Here is a 17,710-nt window from a genome sequence, read left to right on the forward strand (position 1 = left end):
GAGTGTAAAAGGGGGGGGACAGTTCAGACAGGGGAGGACATGGGGGAGAAGTACAGAGGGTCAGGAATTTGAAAGGAGAAGAGGAGCAGCAGTGGGGCAGGGGGAGCTGAGGTTAGCCACTAGTAAGTCCCAGATGCCAGGGACCCAAGAGCTAACCAGGACCTAACAGGGAAGACATTAGCCTAAATACTCAACAAAGGGGAGAGAGAACCTGTAGAGACCATATCCAGTGGATAGGCATGGTGCCCGGTTAAGAGATGGAGCCACTGGTCCAACTGGAGGTCAGCATGTAGAAGAATGCAGATCGATCCATGCTTATCACCCTGTACAAAGCTTAAGTCCAAGTGGATCAAGGACCTCCCCATCAAACCAGATACACTCAAACTAATAGAAGAAAAACTGGGGAAGCATCTGGAACACATGGGCACTGGAAAAAATTTCCTGAACAAAACACCAATGGCTTATCCTCTAAGATCAAGAATCGACAAATGGGATCTCATAAAACTGCAAAGCTTCTGTAAGGCAAAGGACACTGTGGTTAGGACAAAACGGCAACCAACAGATTGGGAAAAGATCTTTACCAATCCTACAACAGATAGAGGCCTTATATCCATAATATACAAAGAACTCAAGAAGTTAGACTGCAGGGAGACAAATAACCATACTAAAAACTGGGGTTCAGAGCTAAACAAAGAATTCACAGCTGAGGAATGCCGAATGGCTGAGAAACACCTAAAGAAATGTTCAACATCTTTAGTCATAAGGGAAATGCAAATCAAAACAACCCTGAGATTTCACCTCACACCAGTGAGAATGGCTAAGATCAAAAACTCAGGTGACAGCAGATGCTGGCGAGAATGTGGAGAAAGAGGAACACTCCTCCATTGTTGGTGGGATTGCAGACTGGTACAACCATTCTGGAAATCAGTCTGGAGGTTCCTCAGAAAATTGGACATTGAACTGCCTGAGGATCCAGCTATACCTCTCTTGGGCATATACCCAAAAGATTCCTCAACATACAAAAGAGACACGTGCTCCACTATGTTCATCGCAGCCTTATTTATAATAGCCAGAAACTGGAAAGAACCCAGATGCCCTTCAACAGAGGAATGGATTCAGAAAATGTGGTACATCTACACAATGGAATATTACTCAGCTATCAAAAACAATGACTTTATGAAATTCGTAGGCAAATGGTTGGAACTGGAAAATATCATCCTGAGTGAGGTAACCCAATCACAGAAAAACACGCATGGTATGCACTCATTGATAAGTGGCTATTAGTCCAAATGCTTGAATTACCCTAGATGACTAGAACAAATGAAACTCAAGACGGATGATCAAAATGTGAATGCTTCACTCCTTCTTTAAAAGGGGAACAAGAATACCCTTGGCAGGGAACAGGGAGGCAAAGTTTAGAACAGAGGCAGAAGGAACACCCGTTCAGAGCCTGCCCCACATGTGGCCCATACATATACAGCCACCCAATTAGACAAGATGGATGAAGCAAAGAAGTGCAGGCCGACAGGAACCGGATGTAGATCTGTCCTGAGAGACACACCCGGAATACAGCAAATACATAGGTGAATGCCAGCAGCAAACCACTGAACTGAGAACGGGATTCCTATTGAAGGAATCAGAGAAAGGACGGAAGAGTTTGAAGGGGCTTGAGACCCCATATGAACAACAATGCCAACCAACCAGAGCTTCCAGGGACTAAGCCACTACCCAAAGACTATACATGGACTGACCCTGGGCTCCAACTGCATAGGTAGCAATGAATAGCCTAGTAAGAGCACCAGTGGAAGGGGAAGCCCTTGGTCCTGCCAAGACTGAACACCTAGTGAACATGATTGTTGGGGGGAGGGTGGTAATGGGGGGAGGATGGGGAGGGGAAGCCCAGATAGAAGGGGAGGGGGAGGGGTTAGGGGAATGTTGGCCTGGAAACTGGGAAGGGGAATAACAATCGAAATGTAAATAAAAAATACTCAAGTTAATAAAGATAAAAAAAATCTAACGATACTAGCAAAAGATACAAAAATATTAAAGTCTCAATGAAATAAAAAGCCCTCCCCCCAAAAAAAGAGAGATGGAGCCACTCACCTTTCTCAAAAATTTTAACCCAGAATTGCTCCTGTCTGAAGGAAATACAGGGACAAAGAGTGGAGCAGAGACTAAAGGAAAGGCCATCCAGAGACTGCCCCACCTGGTGATCCATCCCATATGCAGCCACTAAGCCCAGACTTGCTAATGACAAGAAGTGTTTGCTCACAGGAGCCTGATATGGGTGTCTCCTGAGGGGCTCTGCCAGAGCCTTACTAATAACAGATGAGGATGCTCCCAGCTAACCATCAGACTGAGCACGAGAACCACAATGGAGAAGTTACTGGAAAGACTGAAGGAGCTGAAGGGGTTTGCAACCTCATAGGTAGAACAACAATATCAACCAACCAGAGCCCCTAGAGCTCCCAGGGACTAAACCACCATTCAAAGACTACACATGCAGGGACCCATGGCTCCAGCTGCATTTGTAACAGAGAACGGCCTTACTGGACATCACTGAGAGGGGACCTTTGGTCCTGTGAAGGCTCAAGGGTACTGATGCTGGAGTGGGTGGAAGATTGGGGGAGCACCCTCATAGAGGCAGGGGAATGGGGTAGGAGATAGGCAATTTGTGGAGGGGAAACTGGGAAGGGGGTATAACACTTGTAATGTCAATAAATGAAATAACCAATAAAAAATCAAAAGAAAAAATAAGGTGGGAAATTGGCAAGATGACTCAGTAAACAAAAGTGCTTGCCGCTTCTCCACACATCTCTTGAAGGCAGAGTTCTTTTCTACATTTCCTATTACTCTGTAAGTCACACTCAGGATCTGAACCATGCCGGTCAGATGCTCTGCCACTGAGCAACACTACGTCATCTCCAGACCATCCTACTGGTTTGGAGTCCTCTGTCAGAACAGTGTGTAGACTCGATTCCTGGCTTCTGGCTGGCGGCATCTCTAGACTGAAGGGAGGACTTTTCCCTTCATTGACTTGATCCATGTTGGGAAGGGGGAGGAATGCCACAGACCACCCAGGGGAGTGTGTCAGCAGAGGAACCAAGGCTTGGAGTTCAGGTAGAGAAGGGATTCGGTGTGACAGACAGACACAAACTCGAGGTGTGTGCTGCCGCAAAAAGCTTTACTTCTTGGCATAGATTTAAGCAGTTAGAACAGGTACATCATAATTGGCAATCATCCAGCTCTTATTCATCACCCAACCAAATGTCCCTTGCAAGGAGGAAAGCAGAACGTACAGTCTAGGAAACAATTCTCAACTGCAAACAACAGTTTAAAAAACTGCAGTTATACTGCCAGATTTGTGGGCACCAGGTATGTATTCATCATTTATCTTTGTCATAATAAAGTTTAAACTCTATATTTATGGCCCCTCAGATTAGTAAGGAAACTTTTGTAACCATAGTTAACTCTTGATAAGTTTGTTCACCTTGATGGAACTTGTCTATGATCTTTCTAAAAGAATCGTTACTGTTTTGAATCATGCTAAACAAAACTTTTCCAAAAAGGGGGAAAGGCTTTTCTGGAACAGTCATGTTGTTAGTAACTGCAATTAATTTCTCTCCTATTTACTGGGAGCTAATGGATACAGCAATTGAATTTATCGCAGCCATTGAGTTTATCAGGATCCTGATGGTGTGAAACGTTTCCATCTCTGAACTTTCAGTTCCTGAGACTTCTAAAGGTACGTGACCATCTTCCCACACTGTTATATTCTTAAAATCAGATATTGCTGACAGGTTTAAAATTGCTAAAATCACCAAGGCTAAAACACAGAAGGCACCTCCACCGCAACATAGACCCTAGTCATCATCTATTTGTAGGGAGACTGCCAGGACCTCCAGGAGGCCAAGTTTCATTGGTGGGTGCTAGGAGGTCACAGTGGTCTGTGGTCTGCATTCCTGTGTTGTGAACGTTTAACCATAGGACGAGATAGAGCTGCTCAGCTCAGATGGCCCATTCTGAGATGAGATAGTTCCCCATTCCTGTGGTTATCCCCAGGCTGTTCTTTGGGAGGAGGTTTTATAACCTCATTTCTAGATTTTATGGTCTGTTCTTAGCCTTTTCAACATCAGGCCTGGTTCCTAAATGGAGACAAATTGGTTTGATGTCATCCTTTCAGTCAGGTGTGAGGTGAATATAAGTGGGGCCAGCGGAGCCACTCCCTGTTACTTCCCCTCCTCTCTCCTTCTAGATAGATTTAGCTTACTAGACACACCAGTTATTACAACACCGATAAAGAAATGTTCTGTTACAGACACAGTATGCTTTTAAGACATCCCCTACTAGATTTAAATACAAATGCACTTGCTGGATATAGCAAATAAAAACCAGACTAGTTTCATTGATTCCATTGAAGGCTGCTACTTTTTTTTCTCTACCAGCTGGTCTGGCTTCAGGGGGAGCACAGGATAGGGAAGAGAACTTGGGCTATTCATGAAGACAGGTAGTCATGGCACCTGAGTTGAAACTATGGAATCATAAATTATGAGCATTAGAAGGGATTTGGACTTATCTGGTAATCTTTTCCTTGACTCAGAGAGATAAGAAAAGTTCCCCAGGGGCACCAATAGGTTAAGGTACATGCCAGCGGCCACCTCACTGAAGACCCAAGGGACTGTGCTTCAGAAAACTTAGCCTGAGGCAGATGTCCCAGATTATTCCTTCGTGGGTCTTCCAGTTCTTGGAATAAAGTATAGCTAGCCTGGTCAGTTGTCCTAAGATATTTGATGTCACAAGAAGACATTCATTGGTGCCCCGAGAGGAAGGAAATACCTTTGTGAATGGTGTAGACCATTCTATTCTACACTAGTAAATCCTCAGAAAGCTCAAGCTACAATGTAGGCTGTAAGGCTGGATCCTACCAACATGGTGTTAACAAAAGCAATCACAAAAGAATGTGTAGGACCTGACCTATGCATATAAACCTGAGAGAGAGAGATAGAGAGAGAGGGAGACAGAGAGAGAGAGAGAGAGAGAGAGAGAGAGAGAGAGAGAGAGAGAGAGAGAACACAACTGTTCAAAGTCAAGGCAGTAGCTGTCAGACTAGGAAGGGGAAGGGGCACTAAGCGGATGGTTCTGGGTGCAGTCCTGGGATCTGCACACAGCTTATAAAGATGCACCAATCTACATACTTATGATGTATTCTTCTGTGTTTATTTTTGATGCAAAATTTTATAAAGGAAGAGAGACCTAAGTAGTAGTCATGGGTCCATTGTAAGTTGTGGGGGGAAGAACATTTAGAAGCATAGCCGCTATTATCTCTACTTTTGGAGACCCCCATCGCTACAGCCATGTTTAGAAGCATGAGGCCAGCTTCATGGGGAACTACTAAACAAGGATATAATGACTTGTTTTAATATTTGTTTGGTGGCACTTTGAGGTAAAAAACAAATCCTTCCTGTGGCTGGTGGAGAGAAAAACATTCTCATTGATCTTACTGCCCTCCAAATGCTTGGCTTTGTCACCAGTGTTTACAGTTACACTGATTCTTTTGCAGATTTTACAGTGGTCTGCAAAGGGGGAACATAAAAGAGAAGGAGAAACAGTGTGAAGAAAACCCAGGTTAGCATCTCTCCAGAGAATTCTTCTGTGCCCATTTCATTCTGGGGAAAATGTACCTAACTGGTGTATGAAGTGGAAATTTCTTTTCCTTTGGAAAATCAGTTGTGTCATTTGGTGTTTTTCTGGCAAGTTGTCATATGAGAGGATATTTTACTGAGGCAGACATGTGGGATGATGTTGTTGAGCGCAGACACATGGTACTTTCTGGAATCAGCCTGGGAAAAGGACACGTGATGTTTTGCTAGTGGGGATGCTTGAAAGAACGTGTGATGTTTGGAAAGGGTTTAAATATAACCCAACAGACAGTGGATGAGGCTGTGTAGTGTTGGTCCACCTTGCCACTCTTTGCTGGTCATCGTCTGTCATAACTTCATAGAGAGAAATGCACCAAAGAACTTCTGGCTGTGTTCCAGTGGCTTCTTGCCACTTTTGTGGACACGGGTTGATTGACAAAGCCTCGCAGTTTCTTCTGGACCAAATTACCATTGCTGATTCTTGAATGGTGTCTGCAAGTGGATGAAGCTACTGCTGCTGATTTGGGTGAACTGACCTGTTGGTATCCTGACAATGCAGATAGGATTCACTCCATAGAACTATTCTAAACATGTCCACATCCTCCTTTACCCTATTAACCTTCCTTTCCACTACCTCTGGAGGGTGGTGGGCTAGAAGGGAGGTTCAAGCATATAATTACATGTATTAAAGTAGGTTTTAGAAAATATAGACCTACAGGTATAGTCTTAGTGACAACTGTCTGAAAAATTTTAAGACCTGATTCAACTCATGCTTTGATTGAGGTCTTTTCTTATTTCAAAGCCATTTTCTCAGAAACCATGGCACTAAATTATCAAACTTTTTCTTTTTGGCAGTCTCCAGTCTGTGAGAGCTAGAGAATGCATACCTGTGGTTTAAGTGACTGGCACATTAGAACGTTGCTTCTCCCAGCTCCTCCAGGACAGGCTCAGCTCCCACCAGAGAGCCTGGCCTATGGTGCATAACAATGGCGTATGCCAATGATCAGGTGACTTCCACAAAGTAGCATGATAGGTTTTAGCTAAGATACATATCACAGTCAACATTTAGTGAGCCCTGCTAAGGTGCTGGGTGCTGCTTTCTTTCTTTTTTAATGTATATGTATATTTACACATATATATTCATACACATACATTTATATACATTTAAATAACATGTTTTATTTACATATATACATATAATGCATCTGACTTGGAAGGAAATGAGGCTTATTTAGTTCGCAGGTTTGGAGAGTTTAAGTCCAAGATTGGGTAAGGACAGACTGTTGGGTTAGCCATTGGTGAGTGTGGAAGATAACAACAGCCCATTAGGAGGTGTGTGTGTGTGTGTGTGTGTGTGTGTGTGTGTCTGTGTGTCTGTGTGTCTGTGTGCCTGTGTATACACATGTCATGTGTAAAAGCTTATAGTTCCAGAGAAAGAGAGAGAAATAGTGAAAGACATACACAGAGAGAGAACTTCCCATCTCACCATGCCCCACCTCTACTCTTCTCTACCTGTAAATGTATATCTTAATATAAATTATGGTTCTATTAAGTATTCCTTCTTAGCTCCAGAGTAGAACCATTTTCTTCTTTATTTCTAAAATAAAATATTATACTCATTAATTTATAATTGATTATCCTATAATTCCTACCATACTCTTTCCTCTTGAAAACATTATCATCTTCAAAATGTCTATGGGTTAACCTTTGCAGGAGTAGCAGACAAATAGAAGTGATTAGAATGTGTTCCAAGACCTGAGAACACCCTCAAGGACTCTGAGCCTTCCTTAAGACCTTGTTAGACATAACCATTTCACCCACAGACGCTGACAGTAATTCTCTGGCATGGCAGGCACACAGTGTTGCAATAGAAACCCTCAGGCAACATCTGAAATACTACCTAGAACTTTAGACTTTGGAAGATACCAAATCATTAGCCCTCAGGGTTCAGTCCTTGATTTATTATGATCTATGGCAGTTACCTTGAAGTCTGGGTTGGCCATGGCTTACCGAGCCAGTCAACTATCTGTAATATTTAATCCTTAGACAGTAAGGACAAGAGAAAAAAATGGGGTGTGTGCGCATCTCTCTCTCTCTCTCTCTCTCTCTCTCTCTCTCTCTTTGTGTGTGTGTGTGTGTGTGTGTGTGTGTGTGTGTGTGTGTATGGTGTTTGTGTGTGGTGTGGTGTGTGTGTGTGTGTATGGTGTTTGTGTGTGTGTGTGTGTGTGTGTGTGTGTGTGTGTGTGTGTTGGGCCCAGAAGTTGGGGAAAGATTCTTGGGAAAGCAGAGTTGTCTGCACACCATAGAGCATCAGTTTGAAGTGTTTATCGGAGTTAATAAAACAGCATTAGAATGATAACTCTGGCTCACAGATTTTTCCCACTGCAGCTCTGATGTGGTTTCTGGTGATTTCTGACGCATTTGTGATTAGTGGCCTTATAATTAAGGTTTTTGTGTGCAACGAGACTTTTGATGTCAGTGTGAATTTTGCCTGAGAGATTCTGGCGGAAAATATTGTAGATTTGCTTGAAAAGAGGCACATATCCCTAGCAGCTACAGAATCGACAACTCCTGACCACCCCAGTCCTGCCAGCCTCTTGACCTCACTAGTGAGATTTCAAAAGAATGCCCCACACCAATCCTAGAGTAGCCACCTAAGGTCCAGAGGTAGAGAAAGGAGGAAGAAACAAACGGCTTGGGACAGTGGACCTCAGAGGATGTCTTCCGTAAATCAAAATTTGCTGAATCCACAGGTCAAATAGGTGAAAGAATTTACCAGTCTGCCTTAAATTGTGTGGATCAGAGATAGTAACGTGGCAGTTGTAGCCTCCTGATGTGGGTGCGGAGCAACCAACCCAGGTCCTCTGGAAGAGCAGTGTGTGCTCTAACTGCTGAGCCATCTCTTCAGCGCCAAAGATTTACTTTGTAAAGAAATGTATTTTAAGTGGAGAAGATATCAGTTAGAGAGTTATGAACTACAAAGTCAAAGCACAAAAGCTGGGCAGTGCCACAAGCCTTTAATCCCAGCACTTGGGAGGCAGATCTCTGTGAGTTTGAGATCTTCACAGTGAGTTAACCCCTTACCCCGTGCCCTGAATTAGGAGTTTGTGAGGCAGACACTGCAGTCTGATACTTTCCCCATAACCACCTGAGGCAAAGGCCTGCATTATCCGTGTGGTGTTGACACCACCAGATCCCGAGATCTCACCACAACTGTGGGAAATGTCAAACACTCAATATGCAGATAGGGATGATGCTTATCTTGACAAAGCTTTAGGACATTAAACAATACATTCTTAAAAAAAAAAAAGAGGAGCAAGTTAACATCGAGGAAATTTTGAAAGATGTATCTGTCACAGTACACCACACGAAAACACGGGAGTAAACACAGTGACTCAAACCCCGGCTGTGCAAATGGAGTCATTGGACTTGTCTGACCTAGAAGAAGTTCCTTCTGGAAGGTTGTGGGTTCCGAGTGACACAGCTTTTCCAAGCGTGTATCAGGAGTAAAGGACACATGCAAATATAAGGAAGTGAAAATACTTGAGAGAAAAAAAAATGTTCTTCCTCAATGATGGAAAAACCAGATTCACACTCTGGCTGAGATCCAAGCTGTAAGTCTTCATGGAAGAGTACAGGGCCTGGCAGCTTTTGCACAAATAAACAAATGACCAACGTCCAGGTTCTTCTCAAAAAATTAAAACTTCAAGCATGATCAGAGTGGCTGGAAACCCACCGAGCAATCCCAGCAAAACCAGTAATTGCCAAGAGAGAATCTGTGAACCTTTAAGTAGACGAGACTAGCTTTAAAATATTAGAATCAAAGCACAGAGTCAAAGCTATTTTTCTATCATGTTACTTAAAGATCTTGGAGTTTATCCGGAAAGTTTGTGTTGTCCAAATATTATTTAAGAAGTGGGAAAAGTCTTGAAAAAATTGAAAGTGACAAAATTTTAGTGATCCCCCAAATAGGAAAACGTGATTCAGTTACCATGCATCTTGAAGCTTAAATTCCTGAAGAGCTGAACGAGGTGAAATACATTTTTTTTTCCAGACACAACAAAGCAAGGCCAACCAGGAAAACATACAGAAGTCAAACTAAAGCTTTAACTCCAAGTATTATGGACAGGAAGGTGCCATAGCTTCCTCAAGGCAAGGGACTGAAAGTTCAAAAAGCTAGCCAAGGACTGTTCGATGTCTTTAAAACACTGCTAGTCCTGCTGAAGTTACAAGATGAAGGCTGGGGCATCTTCTTTATCTAACACAGAATTCTGAGCAGTCACCTAAAAGAGGCAGTCCCGCCAGACCACAAGCGTGCAAGTGTGTGTTTTAGTTGTTACACTCGACTCCTGTACACAATGGTGCCGAGAAGCGCGGCCGCTGTGCGTTACAATTCTGAATATCTCTCAAGAGCTGCCTGGAAGCATGTGTCTGACAGGACACAGGCTGTGTCAGCAACACCCTCGGTTGAAGGAGGGAATCAGTCATCTTGAGCTGAGTCAGCAGCTCAGGATCCTATATCAGCAACTCTAGGAAGGGCATGAGGTAAGTTTGTAATGTGTTCCAGTTTAGGGTAGAAGCTGACCCAAGATCAGCTCCCTCAGATTTCATTTAAAAGGTAAATGACGTCACTCAGGATGATATTTTCTAGCTCCATCCATTTGCCTGCAAAATTCATGATGTCCTTGTTTTTATTTTACTTTTAATTTTTTTCCTTTTTTATTGGCTATTTTCCGTATTTATATTTCAAATGCTATCCCCTTTCCTGGTTCCCCCCTCTCCCATCCTCCCTCCCCCTGCTTCTATAAGTATGTTCCCCCTCCAACTTACCCACTCCCACCTCAACACCCTGGCATTCCTCTGTACTGGGCTATTGAGCCTTCAAAGGACCAAGGGCTTCTCCTCCTATCGATGCCAGACAACGCCATATGCTGTGATATGTGTGGCTGGAGTCAGGAGTCCCTCCATGTGTACTCTTTGGTTGGAGGGGTCTGGTTGGTTGATACTGTTGTTCTTCCTATGGGGTTGCAAACCCCTTCAGCTCCTTCAGTTCTTTCTCTAACTCCTTCATTGGGGTCCCCATGCTCAGTCTGATAGTTAGCTGCAAGCATTCTCATCTGTATTAGTAAGGCTGTGGTAGAGCTTCCAGGAGACATCCATATCAGGCTCCTGTCAGCAAGCACTTTTTGGCATCAGCAACGGGTTTGGTATCTGCATATGGGATGGGTCCCCAGGTGCGGCAGTCTCTAGATGGCCTTTCCTTCAGTCTCTGCTCAACACTTTGTCCCTGCATTTCCTTTAGACAGGAGCAATTCTGGGTTAAAATTTTGAGAAGGGTGGGTGGCCCCATCCCCCAACCTTGCCTAATCTCTGGATATGGTCTCTATAGGTTCTCCCTCCCCTTTGTTGGCCTTTCAGCTAATCTCATCCCTGTTGGGTCCTGGGAGCCTCTTGCTTTCCTGGCATCTGGAACTTGCTGGTGGCTACCCCCAGTTCCCCATTCCCCATTGTTACACACTTCTGTTCAAATTCCTGACCCTCTGTATATCACCCCTGTTTGTATTCTGTCTAAGCTCCACCCTGCAGTTACCTGGCAATAGCCTGGTATGCCTAACACTATAAAAAGGGCTGCTTGCCCCCTTCTCACTCTTTTGCTCTCTTTCTCTCTTACCCTCATTTCCCTTTGTCCCTTCTCCTCCCATTTCCATCCCTTTCTCTCCATGTGCTCATGGCCTGCCTCTACTTCCCTACTCCCCACCACCACCTTTCTTTACCCCAACTACCCTCTTAATGCCATTCCCCATGCTCTGAATAAACTATTCTATTCTATACTATACTATACTATACTATACTATACTATACTATACTATACTATACTATACTATACTATTGTGTAGCTGGTCCCTCAGGCGAAGGGTTGTCTCAGAATGGGCCTGCAGAGACACCCCCTTCCCCCATATCTCATCACACCTCCATAGAACATATTCCCCCTATCTTTATCTTTTTATAAGCACATTAATCCCTGTCTCCTCTCATACCTGACCCCTCTTTCCCCTCCCCCTCCTCTCTTCCTCTCAAGTCCTTCCTACCCTCTAGTCTTCCATGAATATTTTGTTCCCCCTTCTAAGAAGGACTGAAACATCCACAGTTTGGTCTTCCTTCTTCTTGAGCTTCATATGGTCTGTGAATTGTATCTTGTGTATTCTGAGCTTTTGGGCTAATATCCACTTATCAGTGATTGCATACCCTGTGTGTTCTTTTGTGATTGGGTTACCTCACTCAGGATGATATTTTCTAGTTCCATCCATTTACCTAAGAATTTCATGAAGTCATTGTTTTTAATAGCTGAGTAGTACTCCATTGTGTAAATGTACCATATTTCCTGTATTCTTCCCTCTGTTGAAGGGCATCTGGGTTCTTTCCAGCTTCTGGCTATTATAAATAAGGCTGCTATGAACATAGTGGATCACGTGTCCTTGTTATATGTTGGAGCATCTTTTGAGTATATGCCCAGGAGTGGTATAGCTGGGTCCTCAGGTAACACTATGTCCAATTTTCTGAGGAATTGCCAGACTGGTTTCCAGAGTGATTGTACCAGTTTGCAATCCCACCAGCAATGGAGGAGTGTTCCCCTTTCTCCACATACTTGCTAACATCTGCTGTCATCTGAGTTTTTGATCTTAGCCATTCTGACTGGTGTGAGGCGGAATCTCAAGGTTGTTTTGATTTGCATTTCCCTGATGACTAAGGATGTTGGACATTTCTTTAGGTACTTCTTAGCCATTTGATATTCCTCAGCTGAGAATTCTTTGTTTAGCTCTGTACCCCATTTTTAATAGGATTATTTGGATCTCTAGAGTCTAACTTCTTGAATTCTTTGTATATATTAGACATTAGCCCTCTATTAGTTGTAGGATTTGTAAAGATCTTTTCCCAATCTGTTGGTTATCATTTTGTCCTATTGACAGTGTCCTTTGCCTTCCAGAAGGTTTGCAGTTTTATGAGGTCCCATGTGTTGATTCTTGATCTTAGAACATAAGCCATTGGAATTCTGTTCAGGAAAATTTCCCCTGTGCCTTTGCGTTCGAGGCTCTTCCCCACTTTCTCTTCTGTTAGTTTTAGTGTATCTGGTTAAATGTGAAGATCCTCGATCCACTTGAATTTGAGCTTTGTACAAGGAGATAAGAATAGATCGATCTGCATTCTTCTACATGCTGCCTGTCAGTTGAACCAGCACCATTTGTTGAAAATGCTGTCTTTTCTCCACTGGATGGTTTTACCTCATTTGTCAAAGATCAAGTGACCATAGGTGTGTGGGTTCATTTCTGGGTCTTCAAATCTATTCCATTGATCTACCTGCCTGTCACTGTACTAATACCATACAGTTTTTATCATGATTGCTCTGTAATACTGCTTGAGGTCAGGGATGGTTATTTACCCAGAAGTTCTTCTATTGTTGAGAATAGTTTTCACTGTCCTGGATTTTTGTTATTCCAAATGAATTTGCAAATTGCCCTTTCTAACTCTGTGAGTTGGAATTTTGATGGGGATTGCGTTGAATCTGTAGATTGCAAGATGGCCATTTTTACAATATTAATCTTGCCAATCCATGAGCATGGGAGATCTTTCCATATTCTGAGATCTTCTTTGATATCTTTCTTCAGAGACTTGAAGTTCTTGTTATACAGATCTTTCACTTGCTTGGCTAGAGTCTCACCAAGGTATTTAATATTTTCTGTGACTATTGTGAAGGGTGTTGTGTCCATAATTTCTTTCTCAGCCTGTTTATCCTTTGAGTAGAGAAAGGCTACTGATTTGTTTGAGTTAATTTTATATCCAGTCACTTTGCTGAAGTTGTTGATCAGGTTTAGGTGTTCTCTGGTGGAATTTTTGAGGTCACTTAAAGATACTACCGTATCATCTGCAAATAATGATATTTTGACTTCGTCCTTTCAAATTTGTATCCCTTTGACCTCCTTTTGTTATCTAATTGTTCTGGCTAGGACTTTGAGTACTATGTTGAGTAGGTAGGGAGAAAGCAACTTCTTAAGAGACAATCTCTATTATATGCTTGAGAAGGTGAAAGATGATGTGACTGGAATTGTGCCATTCTATCAGGCAAGGGTCCGGGAAGTAAAGCCCTGTGCTGCAGAGGAAGTTCTTGGACAAGGGTCTATCTGATATGGGTCTGTACTGCCTACCCAGAGATTTGGTATGTGTTTCTTATTATGCTGCTTTTTCTGGAGAAATGTGAGCAAGAGTGTATTCACTCTGTGTCACCAAGGACAGATGAAAGAAAGGGGTCAATCCAAATTCAGCTTGCTGAAGCAATATGAGTTTATTAGGCTTAGTTGTAGAAGTACGGGGGAAGAGCTATGTCCTATCTATCTATCTATCTATCTATCTATCTATCTATCTATCTATCTATCTATCTATCTATATCCCCAAAAGGTATCCATCACTGCAGCATGGATGATGGCTATCCAAAGGCTACATAGACCACATACAGCCTATATATCCTAGCATCTTACTGAGGGCACATGTCGCTCTGAGAGCCAGGCAGTTCATGGGAGTCTGGAACTTCAGGTGAGGGACTGATGACCCTCTTCCCTCTTCATCCATTAGAGAATAGCAATAGCCCTGATCTTGTGAAGGGTTCGTGAAGGTTGTCATCACAGATGCTCTGCTTTCAAGCGTGGTAATAACCTTGCCATGGTGGGCAAACAGGGCCCCATAACATTGTCCGGTCCATTTAGGAGCAGAGCACACATAACAAGTTCGCAGCTTAACAAATTATTACAGGGTGCTCTAATCAAGACCCTTCTCAAGAGACAGAATGCTGAAGCCCTCCACTGCCTGTCCCAGTGATACCACCCCACTGACTAACATCTGAGTATACACCCCATTGACTTTATAGCTTAAAATAAAATAAAATGTAGTTATCTACTTGTCTCCAAAGGGTCAGGAGCCCTGCAAGCCTTCTTTTCTTCTAGCCCACAGCTGGCTTTTTATAGTGGCATTCAGGTTTTAAGTCGGATTATGGACACCACTCTTGAAAAGCACAGTCCTCAGTATTTTCTGTTGAGATGGTGGGAGCCAGTGCCTGGGGTGGAGTGAGGGTCTAGACGGTGGAAGACAGAGCCCATGTGGAAAGCTGGTCTCAGAGGAAGCCTCACTTAGGTGAGTTGTGGTGTCAGGCGTCATGATGTAACAAATAGTTTCTTTATCCATTAACCATTTATAAAATACAGCACAATGGTAAGAGGGCATAATTTGATAAGATCCACAGTGGGAAAGTCTGAGGCAGTTTAAGCATCAACAATGCATAATGATAGTGTATTTATTATAGTCCAGAGGATAAAACAAGAATCTGTGTGTCTATATTGGTGTACATTAATCAAATAGATGAGTGGAGGGAAGTGTTCAATACAGTAGACTATAAGAACATAAATACTTCTCTACAACCATTCAGAGTGTGTGATGGACATAAAAGGAAGCTAAAACAATGGGTGAAGAACACTAGGCAGACATAGTGTCTGTCCAGTAATTTAATGGTGGAGAAACAAGTCAGTTTCTACATTACCAGGTGAGTAACACCTTACATATTGAGATACCTGAGAGGGATACTATATTCCTTCTGTAGGTTTTTTTTTTTTGTTGTTTTTTTTTTTTGCGGGGGAGGTGCTTAATTTGAGTCAGAGTGCAAGGAAACATAGTTAGGGACTGTCTATAAAGTAACTAGTGTTGTGACTTAGAAAAGGTTATGCCAAATATTGTTTCTTTGCTGCTGAAGGATTGTGGAACATACCAGAATGAGGTTCCTATGGTCTCCTCATGCTCTGAGGAGTAAAGAAACACTCTACAAATTCCTTTATTGACCTGACTTGATCCTCTAAGAAAGGAACATGATAAATTATCTATAATCTCCCCTGTTCCCTAAAATTTATTTAATCAGAGAAAACCAAATTCATAGTATAAACATTTTTGATTTGCCCCATACTATTGTCCTCTACTTAGATTTGTTAGAAATTCACTGGGGTGGTTTGAATATGCTTGGCCCAGGGAGTGGCACTATTAGGAGGTGTGGTCTTGTTGGAGTAGGTGTGACTTTGTTGGAGTGAGTGTGACTTTGTTAGAGAAGTATGTACTGTTGGGATGGGCAATGAGATCTTCCTCCTAACCATGTGGGAGCCAGTCTTCTCCTAGTGGTCTTTAGAGGAAGATGTAGAACTTTTAGCTTCTACAGGCCTGTCTGGATGTTGCCATGCTCCTGCCTTGATGATAATGGACTGAATTTCTGAACCTATTATCCAGCCCCAGTTAAATGCCTTTATAAGAGTTACCTTGGTCGGGGTTGGGGATTTAGCTCAGTGGTAGAGCGCTTGCCTAGGAAGCACAAGGCCCTGGGTTCGATCCCCAGCTCCGAAAAAAAGAACCAAAAAAAAAAAAAAAAAAAAAGAAAAAAGAGTTACCTTGGTCATGGTATCTCTTCATAGCAATAAAACCCTAACTAAGACAATCGCCCGCCATTTATTGTCTTTTGGGTTCTGTAGACCTTTTCCATTTTACACATTTCTCACAGAAATAAACTGACAAAGATTGAATAAATAGACAAAAAGCACAGAAATTTATTAATGTGTGAAATGGAAAATTACAGCCCAATATGATTCAGAAACTCAATCGTCCTTTCCCTAAAGCATAGGAAGAGTGTCAGGGATAGTGGACAATTTAAGAAAATTCATGCAAAACAAAGGCTGGCCCTGGACAAGGTCTAAGGGTAAGTCTGGAAAGTCCAGAGACTTAAGACATATATCAAAAGGTTGTTTTGTTAGACCCTTGGTTGAACAATTTTTCTTTGTTTTCTGTCTATTATGCTGCACCAATAGTTCAGAGAAGTTTTCTATGTTAGAATTTTTATCGCTTTAAAACCTAGCATGTAGAAGGCAGAGGCAGGTAGAACTCTGGTTTGAGGCATGACTAGTCTACATAGTAAGTTCCAGGACAGCCACAGCTATGCAGAGAAACTCTTGTTTCAAAAACAAAAACCACAAACACAAAAAAACAAACAAAATTACTTTTCCAATAAAGCATCATTGCTTGGCCACAGACGCTCCCAGAGTTTTCTGCCTTTTTTGAATCCCTGATTTACGGCTTAGCAGTTTAAAAATTCCATGTCCCCTGATGTAAAATGAGGGACAGTGGGTGAGATTGCTTATTAATCAATAAACGTTAGCTCGCTTTTGTCAGTCCTGTCACAAGCGTTCCAAGCCTTCATTGCTGGGTTGTGTGTTTGTTTGTTTTTGTTCTACTGGGTTTCAGGCTCATCTCCAGATTAGCAGGAAGACGAAGAGCCTTCATTTAGGGAAAATCTAATATTATATAAATATTTCTTTAACAGAATGTATATATTGAGAGTACAGAGAGCTATGATTCTAGCTGTTAAGATTAAAACTTGAATATTTTCCATTTAAAATTCTCCTAGGAGAGAGTATTTATGAAATGTAAGGATCCCCAAATTTGGAAATCTCCTCCTATGCCCCTGAATCCCGCTGCTGCCAGCGTTTTGCTGAGGAGCCATTTTCCAGGTCAGTAGCCCTGACCCTCCCGTGGTTACAAAATCACCCATTACCCTGTGGACACATTAGTCAGCAGCTGCGATCTGATCGTTGTTTTAGACATTAACTGGCTCTTGGCCAGACGCTGGGCCTGGGCAATATAGTGGCGCTCATTTGAGGGACTCCCAGAATCTTTGAGGGCAGGAGGCGATAAGAGATCACCCAGTCCAAAGCCATCTTTCTGTTCCACACTGCTTTCTTCCTCCTCGACTTCTGAACCTGAAACAAACAGGTAAAGCGGGACAAGGCCTTGCTAAGTTAGGACTCCTAGTCCCTTCCCCAGTGGCCACTGACACATTCTGTAATCTCAATCAAAGCTCCTTCCAATGCCATCATGTCCTTCCTTACAACACATTAGTAATGATAACTACTGCCTACCATGAAGGGCCTATGAAGCAAACGATGATAGAAACAGGATCTGTCCTTTATGTTGTTTGTTTGAAACAGGTTCTCATG

At 42.6% G+C, this 17,710-nt stretch overlaps 1 non-coding gene across 1 annotated transcript; it reads left to right on the forward strand.

Annotated features, from left to right (window-relative positions):
• Positions 1–15,986: 15,986 nt before the first annotated feature.
• On the forward strand, positions 15,987–16,067 carry Trnap-agg73 (transfer RNA proline (anticodon AGG) 73). Its single transcript has one exon. It is a non-coding gene; the product is annotated as a tRNA-Pro (tRNA).
• Positions 16,068–17,710: the final 1,643 nt, after the last annotated feature.

The sequence above is a fragment of the Rattus norvegicus genome, chromosome 9 (assembly GCF_036323735.1).
Source record: "Rattus norvegicus strain BN/NHsdMcwi chromosome 9, GRCr8, whole genome shotgun sequence".
NCBI lineage: Eukaryota > Metazoa > Chordata > Mammalia > Rodentia > Muridae > Rattus > Rattus norvegicus.